The sequence below is a fragment of the Canis lupus genome, chromosome 14 (assembly GCF_003254725.2).
Source record: "Canis lupus dingo isolate Sandy chromosome 14, ASM325472v2, whole genome shotgun sequence".
In the NCBI taxonomy this organism is placed as follows: Eukaryota; Metazoa; Chordata; class Mammalia; order Carnivora; family Canidae; genus Canis; species Canis lupus.
The window spans coordinates 55,068,212-55,079,316 of NC_064256.1; the positions used below are offsets into that span (position 1 = coordinate 55,068,212).

Below are 11,105 nucleotides of genomic sequence, written 5' to 3' on the forward strand. Positions count from 1 at the left end.
ATTCTTACAGCACTTTAAGGAGGATAATATGATCCCCATTTTAAATCTTAGAAAATAGAGGTTTAAAGAATTTAGGTATCTTACCCAAGATCACGCAGCCAATAAGTGATAGAGTCATCAAGCCAATCAAGCTCTTTCAGTATTCAAGATTTGCATAGGACATGTAAAAGAAGCATTTTATGTTGGTGCCGCTGTTGAATCCAAGATGAAGTTGTGCTCCATGGACTAGATTAGGTCAGGCAATGAATTTCTGGAAAGTTCCAGCCCTTCAAATAAACCTTACTTTCATTTTAAGTTCCCCTTCCCTGAGTTTCCTTTGATTTTTATTCCATGGCTAACCATTTCCTTTCATATTTGTTTAGGCATCTGGAGAAAAAGACCTAAGAAATGTTCTATACAAAATCAGAAATCTCTCTTTTTTAAGATATTAATATCAAGTGAAGATATTGGTTGATAGGTTATAATAAACAGAACCCATACTGTGAGTTTAGAAATGACCCACACTTAACTTCTTTATCATTGTGACTTGCCCCTTGAATGGACTTAAACTGAGAAAGAACGTTAGCCAGAATGACCATCATTAGATTGTGCATGCTAACATCTTCAATCTATCAATATGATTAATTCTCTTACTTTTCCTGTTTTCAGTGCAACTCCCATTGGAAGGTTGGTACAATTCTGACAATTAGGGAGTTCATCTGACTTACAGAGATAAAACAAATAAAGCAAGAAAATACCCTGAAAACAAAACTTTCTTCAGGAAGTAGATCTATTTTCATAGAGTAAACTCTACAGTGGAGTTTACTCCTTTTTTTTTTTTTTTCATTTTTTTTTTTTAATACCAAGACATGGGCAATTGGTATTCTTCACTTCTCTCTTCTCATTAATGTAGTTCCTCTTTATTCTACTTGGGTAATAATACAACTAATAACAGTCTTAGTTCTTGTTAGAAAGTCCCTGGGCAGTGTTGGGGCAGATATTGGAATTGAACTGCTGACTTGCTGTCATATGACTACAGTGTAAAGTCCTAGAACTGAGGGGGTCTAGAAGGAAAATTCTGTATCAAATTCACTGAATAGTCACAAGAAAAAAAGCAAATTTAGAATTGAATAGGCTGTGGCTAGGTGGGATTTCCATTGGCAAGACAATAAGCTTGAACTTTGGATTATAAAGTCTTAGATTCAGTGGTACGTTCTCTGGATTATTGAGTGAACAACTTATTACAGGTCATCTGAGGGGAAGACTGGAGAGAAAGGGGTCAGTAAAATCTACACTGCCTTCAAAGGCTAAAGAATGGTATTGAGCAGGAATGCACCAACCCAATAGCATATTTGCCTAAATGCAGAAAGAGGAATAAATGAGTGAAGTTCAAGCTCTGTGAAGGCATAGTAAAAATCAATTTCACAGAGCTCTTGACCCTCTCTCATGCTATCCTCCTGAACAAAATGATCAAATATTAGCTGATTAGGACTGGTTGAAGAAGACTGATATCACCCTGAAGCACAAGCACTGATGAAATGCCAGCAGATTCCAAACAAATCAAACTTTTAAACAAGCTGTTTGGAGGAACTCAGAAGGCATGCTGTTCTGCTTCTTGCTCATTTGCCCCACCCCCACCCCAGATCATACTCTGCCCCGCTTTGCCCTGCTCTGTGTCCAGCAGCAGAGGCTGATTTACTTGGGAGCTAATGAAGTTTCAGCTTCAGGGACTCTCAGCTGTCGCCCTGTCTGAGCCTTGTGCCAAAGTCACTTTTGAATTATTTTTCTACAGATGACCTCCTAACTGTCTAAGCTTCATCCCCGCATAATCTGGATCCAACACTCCCCAGGAGGTTGAAGCCTACCGACTGTCAATGGATAGGATAGACAAAAGAATGGTCCCTCCCAATGATGTCTCCATCCTAACCCCTGGCTCCAGTGAATATGTCACCTTATGTAGCAAAAGAGGCCAAATTGATGCTATGTGAGTACTCAGTCTGCCATTGCAGGCTTTGAAGATGGGAGAAGGGAGCTATGAACAAAGGAATGTAAGTGGCATCGAAAAGCTGGAAAAGGCCAGGAAGTGGATACTCTCTTAGAGCCTCCAGAAAGAAACAATCCCTGCTGTCACCTTGATTTTAATCCAATGAGCCCTCCGTAGAACTTCTGACCTGTAGAACTGTAAGATAATAAATTGGAATTGTTTAAAGTCATCAAGCTTATGTCACTTTTATAGCAATAATAGGAAACTAATACATCTGGCTTCTGGTTGGATGTGGCTAATGGGACTCATCTGAAGGAGACTGGAGACTGAAAGAAGTGGCTGGAGGGTTCCTTCCTGTTCTCTATCTGTTCTGAGCCCAGAGTCCTAACAGAGCCTGCATCCCTCTACAGCTAAATTCCCACAGTGGAAAAAAAATTAAAAATAAAAAAAATAAATTCCCACAGTGGTCTCCTCCCTTCACTGCTCCTGCTCACTGAGGTCCTGGGACACAATTTTTTCTTCTTGCCCTTCAAGCCTTGGCCTGGTAAGGACTTCTCATCTTCCTTCTTTCCTTATTCTACCCACAATTTTGTAAATAGTACCAATAATGGGTCAAATATTCATGTTCACCCAGACCTCAGAATATGACCTTATTTAGAAATAGGATCTTTACAGATGTAATTAAAGATCTGAGGATAAAATCATCCAGGATTTAGGGTGAGGCTTGAGCCCACTGATGTCCTTATAAGAGAGGAGAGGACACAGAAAGATACACAAAGATTATGTGAAGATGCCTCTATAAACCAGTGAATGCCAAGAATTACTGGCAAACACTAGAAGCTAGGGCAGAAGCATGGACAGTTTTTTCCTATTCCAGAGCCTCTAGAAGGAACCATCTCATGTTTTGGACTTCTGGCATCCTTAACTGTGAAAGAATAAATTTCTTTTGTTTTAAGCCACTGAGTTTGTGGAATTTGCTATAGCAGCCCTGAAAAACCAATACAATTCCTTTGTTAAAGTCCCTTGAAACATCTGAGTTGGCTTCTGTTTTTTGCCAGGACCCTGGCTCATAGACACCTATGCTTTATACTGTTAAAAATGACAGGCAAATGGGATGGACAGTTAAACTGAATGACAGAGTCAAAATTAAAACTATCCTATATTCTAATATAAAGGGCTATACCTGAAAATATGATATATAATAGCCTTGCACTTAGGTTCAAAAATCCAGTTGCCATTATTGCCCATGTGTCTTAGACAAATCACTTGGTATTCCTGACTCCAAGTTTCATCATGTATCAAATAGGATTATTAGACTTTGCTCTTCCCGCCTCATAGTATTCTAAGAGTAAGAGGAAATAATAAAATGGAAGGAAATGAGTATAGATTTAGGAACCATAAGATCTGATTCTAGACCTGACTATCACCAAAAATCTATATAGTCTTTAAAAAAAAATTGTCTTTAATTTGAGGAGGGTGGGGTGGGGAAAGAGCACAGAGGGAGAGAGAGAAGCAGACTCCCTGCTGAACACAGAGCCAATGTGGAACTCCATCCCAGAACCCTGGGATCATGACCTGAGCTGAAGGTAGACGTTTAGCTGACTGAGCCACTCAGGTACCCCAAAGTTATGTAGTCTTATTTAAATAAATAGACCTCTGTGATCTCTAGTTCCCTCATCCCTAAAATGAGGAGCTTGGGCTAGATAATCTATAAGCTAAATTTCCATAGTTTGGTTGATTAGGACAGAGAAGACACGTAAAAACAGCCACCCTTATGAAAAAGACCAAGGGGATTTTTGACTGTCGATCACAAGCTCAAAAGTAAAACCAAATTATATCATGTGACTGCTAAAAACTAATTATTTAATTAATTAGAAAGAAAGAAGAGAACACTACAGCCATATTATATATTAGATATGTCTATTTAAAGAGAAAGAACAGTTCTGCTGTTCTGTAGAACAGTTCTGTGTTATGTAGTCAGTTATAAATATTAAATTCACAAAGGAACAGTAATAATGAGGAATAACATCAAAGCAGGTTGTCAGGGTGGTTTGGCCTCTGGAAAATGTCATATATGTATTGGCTTAGTGAGTAAAGAATACATATCTTGAAGAAGAAAAGATTTAAGATGATAGTAAACAAGGAGAACTAGGCCAGTGAGTTAAAGTGGACCAAAGGTAATTTTAGAAGATAGATCAGGAAAAGAATTACAATAATTAGAACTGATAAATAGTGGAATAGTAATGTTGGACACTAAAAATATTCTTAGCTAAGGCTAGGTAACATTTTAGGATTGTGATCAGCCTGCCAACAGTTTCTTAAACTGGTTTGTACCGGCTCACAAGACATAATTGCTAGGATCTCTTCCAAACTCCATGGTCGGTGAGATCATTTCAGTAGGTTTAAACTGGCCATCATGGCATATTTACACCACAAAAATCAGCAAACACTAAAAACAAGGGCATTTTTTTTGTCCACTGAGAACTGATGGTTAAATATTTACTGGGTGTTATAGAATTCCAGCTCTGAATAGTTCTACCAATGACATTTTACTCCCGATTCTAAGATTCTATTTAACTTGTTCTAGTGGAGGAAAAAATCAAGAGAAATAACTCTAAGTGCAGTTATAATGCCTTCGAAGTAGAACTTCTGGACTCAGCCTCCCGGTTCTGCACACTCCTATTATTATTCTTCCTTTGATGAGGATTCTTTCCGCTGTATTGGATATCTCCTCCCTACAAGATTTCTTTACCTCCTTTCTTTCTGATCAAAACTAAGATAGATATGACAACCAGAGAAGATGAAAGCACATAATGAGAGCCTTCAAATAGGCAAAGGGTTGTCATATAGAAAAGAGATAAGGGTATTATTATGATTATTAACTATATCACTTGTTAGTAGAAGTATAATTGGATGATTTAACCAACACCAGCAACAACTGTATATGGATAAACACCATTTGTGCACTGATGCTGATTAGTTACACATGTGGGAAAGGCACCTAATACCCCTGATTCTGTTTCTCATCTGTGAAATAGGACTTTTAATTCTGAACTCAAAAGGTTTTGAAGCTTCTATATGACATAATGAAAAAAGCATTTTGTCAACTACTATACAAATAAAAATTATTATTGTTTTTATTTTATCACTAAATTTTATTTACATTTTGACTCAAAGTTGTGCTTACTTTATGATTATAATAGAAGCTGTATATAAGATATATAGATATGATATAAACAGAATTAGCTATACATCTATACTCTTTTAACCCCCATCTATCTCTTCTATCTGAATGTGATTCAAAAGCAAAACAAAACAAAAACAAAAACAAAAAACAAAACAAAACAAAAAAGCAAAACAATGCAATCCAGGCCTTGCCATTCTCCATGTAACAGCAGTAGCAACCACTGCAAACATTCTTTTCTGTGATTTTGCCCATCTCTTCAGCATATTACTAGGGACATATTATATCAAGGGTACCCCAAAGCTTTGGTAATGTGGACATTTCTTTCCTCGATATGGTTTCCTTTGTGCCCTAAGAAATATGTAAATAAAAGTTTTGAAAATGAAAGCATTTTGAAATACCTCACATCATCTTTTCCCCTTGTATTAATCTATTTTTCTTCTTTCTTTAATAAAGACCATTTTTTCTACCACTAAGGCTAAAGCATAAGGTTCAATGACCTAAAAAAGAGAGAGTAGTAAGAGCCAAAAGGAAAGAGGTCATTGTTTCTTTCTAAGCTCGAAGTTTAAATTTTTGAGTCCATAGCAAGGAAATACTCTTAAAAGTCAAGCTTTATTACAAGGGTAGGAATGCTCTAAGATCCAAAGTCTGCCTAGGTATATCAAGCTCCGAGGTCTGAATATAAAATTTTCCTATAAGATACAGGCAGAGAAGATTTAGGTTATCACATGATTTAGGTTATCATATGAGCCTATTGGTTTTGAATAGATGATTGGGAAGGAAAGTGTTGGGGAGGTAGGTGGGGATGGGGAGGTGGGATGGGAGGTGGAGGGAAAAAGAAGAGAAATATAGATAAGACAATTCCAAGATAAGAAAGCTGTAGGTACTTGAAAAGGCCTCAATCCAGCGATTGACAAAAATTCTAAAACTCCAAATAAGTTGAGAACAACTAAGTTAGCATTCCACCTCACAATTTGGGAAATGGTAGAACAGCAAAAGCAGGGAAAGGGGTCTAGATATGTGGGGTAGGATGTCCCCACATCTCCCTTTTGTTTCCTGATTAACATAGAAGCAATCCAGTACTTCCTATGTGTGGTAGAGAGTTAACAAGTCAGGAAATGACAGATGTTGGTGAGGAAGCAGAGAAAGGGGAACCCTCTTACACTGTTGGTGGGAACACAAGCTAGTAGACTTGCTCTGGAAAACAGTATGAAGTTTCCTCAAAAACTTGCAAATAGAGCTACTCTACAACCTAACAATTGCACTACTAGGTATTTACCCCAAAGATAGAAATGTAGTGATCTAAAGGGACACTTGCACCCCAATGTTTATAGCAGCAATGTCCACGATAGCCAAACCATGGAAAGAGCCCAGATGTCCATTGACAGATGAATGGATAAAGAAGACTTGGTATATATGTACAATGGACTACTACTAAGTCATCAAAAACAATGAAATCCTGCCATTTTCAATGATGTGGATAGAACTAGAGGATATCATGCTAAGAGAAATAAGTCAAATAAAGAAAAATATCATATGATCTCACTCATGTGGAATTTAAGAAACAAAACAGAGGATCCTAGAGGAAGAGAGGAAAAAATAAAACAAGATGAAATCAGAGAGGGAGACAAACCATAAGAGACTCTTATTCATAGGAAACAAAATGAGGGTAGCTGGTGGGGGGGGCAGTGTGGTAACTGGGTGATGGACATTGAGGACATGGGATGTAATGAGCATTGGGTGTGATAGAAGACTGATGAATCACTGACCTTTATCTCTGAAACCATTAATTCTATTATATGTTAATTGAATTTAAATAAAAATTCTTTTTAAGTACATGAAGTGAGCTTACCCAGGGTGAGGGGGATTCAGATGAATAGGAAGTTAATTTATAGCACAGAGCTCTGAGGTCAATGTCCCATGTTAAGAGACTGAATTGGAGTCATGGCTGGATCTTAGGGAATACATACAGCCAGAAAGAGTAAAGACAGGATCTGGGCCAGATGGAAGAGGTGACCAAGTTCATGAGAAGCAATCTCCATACCATGTCAATACCAAAAGAACAGAACACAAGTTATACCACCTGAGGGCACATTAGAAGTGGCAGCAGTGGACATGGAGTCCTCAAGGGAGGCCCTAGTGAGCTGCAAGTGTGTCATCAAAAGACTAATGTGGTTAAAGTTATGAAAGTGGGATTTGATGTTTAAAGAACCCAACCCAAGGTCCGTGGGAAGCACGGATAAAGGGAAAGTGCAAAGCTGATGTTCCTCTTTGACCTTGAGGTAAATTTTGTAAAAGGAAGAAGAGAATATATGAAAGACTGAGATTAGTGTAAGAGATGCTCAACTTAACCCAGAGAGGCCATTTTAAAACAGAAGAGCATGAGCTACTTAAAATTGATGTTTATGCCCATCCCCAAATATCCCAGTAGCAAAAATAGCAGGCATGCAGCAACATATCAAAATAAAGAAAATTGTCTTCCATAGCTGAATGCTAAAGCCTATATTTTAACCTCCCATAACCACTCCTAGCCATTTGCCTTAGCAAAAGATATTTTGGATAATAAGCCCACTGATACAGAGATCAGCAAACCCACAGTTCTTGCTACGAAAGGATTAAAAAGGACTTATATTCACTGTCTCTTATGAGACTGAGCATTAATGAATGTCAACGTCCATTAGACTGAGGCCCAGGATATCAGACTCGGGTGGATCCAGGCACTGATAACCCTTTCCTGTAGGAAGTGGCACAGTTTTCTCAAGAGAATATAGTAGTTTTGACTGGAAAGTGTTGAAAAAGGGAGTGCAGAGCAGGAGAGGAGACATGACTGGCCAGACATCTTTAGGAAGTGGAAGGGAGAGCATTCATAAAGGCCCATCCCAGGGAAGCCCTAAGTATTTAGATGCCTTAACATGTGGGATTCAAGAGAAACGTCAAGTTAACTAGAACTGAACTTTGACCCTTTGACCTTGTAAATATTTTGTAATTGCCTTCAATCTAAAGGAAGAAGTCCTATTCCTGAAACTGATACAATGCTATATGTCAATTATATCTCAATTAAAAAAAAGGTCTTACTTGTTATATGGAAATCAGACTTTTCAAAATAGGTAATGATCATATGTATTTAGGATGTTCTTAACTTTTCACCAATGTCTAAAACTAATGTATTTTTGACACAAAAATCTAACTCCTGAGACATACCCTATACTTCTGTCATTTCCGTTTAATTAGAAACAAATAAAGGAAAGAATGCATTTTTTTTTTAAGGTGTGAAGGATTTCCAGGGATGGTGGTAGACTGAAAGCTAAAAACCAGGGTAACCTTCCTAATCAATGTCTTTCATGAATCATACAAACTCGGCATCTGTCTCTTCAAAATGAGAAGGAAAGATATTTTTTTCAAAGTCACATATTCTTAGAAAATTGGGTATGATGGTGTTGTGGAAGAAAAAGGAATAGTGGGGCCAGGAGATTCTATGGGTCCATTGGGAAAAGGGTCTTAATATACCGGGGCAACCATTCCTCATATTCCCAGAGAGTGGATATAGAAATACTAGAGCCCAAAGGAAAAGTGCGATTGGGAGAAGATCCTTAGGGTTTTAGGAATATTCCAGAATGATAATGTAGATGAGATATTTTGCGACCAAAACTTTGCAATCCTCATAGGTTAGGGTGGTGGTAAATTTTTTTCTTTTCTCTATTCTTTAGAATTTATGTAGTCACATAAATACTATTCATCCAATAAACATTTATTAATACTTAGAATGCACCAGGCAGGCATTGGTCAGTGAGCAAAAGAGACGAAAATAATAATAATAGGGAATCCCTGAGGGGCTCAGTGGTTTAGCGCTTGCCTTTGGCCCAGGGCGTGATCCTAGAGTCTCAGGATCGAGTCCCACATTGGGCTCCCTGCATGGAGCCTGCTTCTCCCTCTGCCTGTGTCTCTGCCTCTCTTTCTCCTCTGTGTCTTTCATGAATAAATAAATGAAATCTTAAAAAGAAAAAGAATATTTTAAAAATAATAATAATAATAATTCCTATGTGTATGTTAAATAAGGACATTGAAAAGTAGATTATAAGAAGAAAAAGGCAACTTGGAATATTTTTAGCTTACTAGGTAAATATATCTATCTATCTATCCATATATATGTTTTACTGTTTTTTTCCCTACCATCCTTTCATATTATAGATAATTCTTCTTTTCACTAATAGGATTATCCAAATTGCCTAAAGTTCATTGAGCAGAGAAGTTCAATATTCATAACCCACCTATAATACCCTTAAGTTTTTAGCAAATTTCACTTGAAGAAAATCATAGAAAATGAATCATGATGCTTAGATTAAAACTTAATCAAACTAATTTTTCATTCCGTCATACCCCCTGCATTACCACCACAACACACATACACAGCACGTGCACCCCAAAAACATTAGAGTTAATAGAAATGAAGAAACTCATTCCCAACTGAAGTATATTTAATAAAATAATGAATGTAGTTTTGACATGAATATTCAATGAGGTAAAAAGAAAGTTGTCTATTGCAGAATAATAAAAAATATGATACTTTTCCATTAGGTGGCAGCAAAACTCTTTCATACTGTTCAAGTTACAGTCTTCAGTTGCCTCACACCAGGTTCGACAGGTTACACTACACACACAGAGAAATAAAACTGTTCGATTATCATTTCTCCGAGGAAAGGGTTCCATATACATCAAGATATATGGTGTATTGAAATTAAAGGCTAGAGTAAATTGAATTTGAATTTGAAAAAAAGGCAACAATTATTTTATTCTATACTTCAATCCAAAGAATCAGTGTCAAAAATCTATATGCCAATAATACCCTAGGAGGGGTTTTTTTTTTTCCTTATTTCTATGAAGTTGGCTCCAATGAATAGAGCTCAACATGAAATCAGTAAACATTGGCAACATGGAAAACATAAGGTCATAACCTTTACCTCCTTCCTCACTGATCTGCCACTCGGGTAAAAGCTCCCCCTTTCCATAAAGTTACTTCTCAGGGTCCCTGGGTTGCTCGGTGGCTCAGCAGCGGGCTCTTGATTTCTGCAGGCATCATGATCTCAGGGTGGTGAGACTGAGCCCCACCTCCAGCTCCACGCTGTGTGTGTGGCGGGGAGGCATGGAGCCTGCTTAAGGTTCTCTCGCTCTCCCTCTCCTTCTGCCCCTCCTCCCCTAATCTGGCTTCCATGCACTTGCACTCTCTTAAAAAATAATAATAATAAGTTACTTCTAGAAATTCACACATCATCAAAATTATCTTACTCGTCTAAAACTTCCTAAATAAAAAAATAAAATAAAATAAAATTTCCAAAATAAAATAAATATTAAAAAAATAAAAAAATAAAAAATAATAAAATTTCCTAAGTAAAGCAAAAATATTGACTTCCTTAATCCCCAGATTCAGCTATTCTAGATGTCCCACGCCCATCCCCAAATTGGGCTTGCTCCCACCTTCATCAATATCCTGCAGTATAGCAGCTAAAGGTCCAAATGGGAGCAGAACTACACCAAGTGCACGGATTCAAAGTACCTATAGAGTGATTGTTGTCTGTGTAGTGGAGAAATCCTCAAACACGGGCGGTGTGATGGTCTCCATCCCACAGTGGCTGGACTCGATGTACAAAGCAGATAAAGATTGTTGACCAGAGCGGCAGGCTGCCCCGTTCCGCACTGGTGGAGGTGGGTCATGGGCCATGCGGTCCTAGCCTCCTGAATGGTGTCCTTCCCAAATGTTCGGTTCAACATCAAGAGCCACGGTTGATGCCCCAGCATCAAAATTCTGTATCCAAGCTCCTCCTCTTCAGGACCTCACTCCGACCCTGAGTCCCTCTCTTGGCTTCACGATACCAAAACAAACAAAACCCAACCCTGATATTTGCACACAGTAAATAGAGTAACTTGTATATACAGTGAAACTCAATTGTCCCCCCAACACTG

At 37.9% G+C, this 11,105-nt stretch overlaps 1 protein-coding gene across 19 annotated transcripts in view; it reads right to left on the reverse strand.

Moving 5' to 3' along the window:
* TFEC (transcription factor EC) overlaps nucleotides 1-11,105 on the reverse strand; it is a 221,330-nt gene that overhangs the window by 185,936 nt on the left and 24,289 nt on the right. The gene's annotated exons all lie outside the window — the stretch shown is intronic.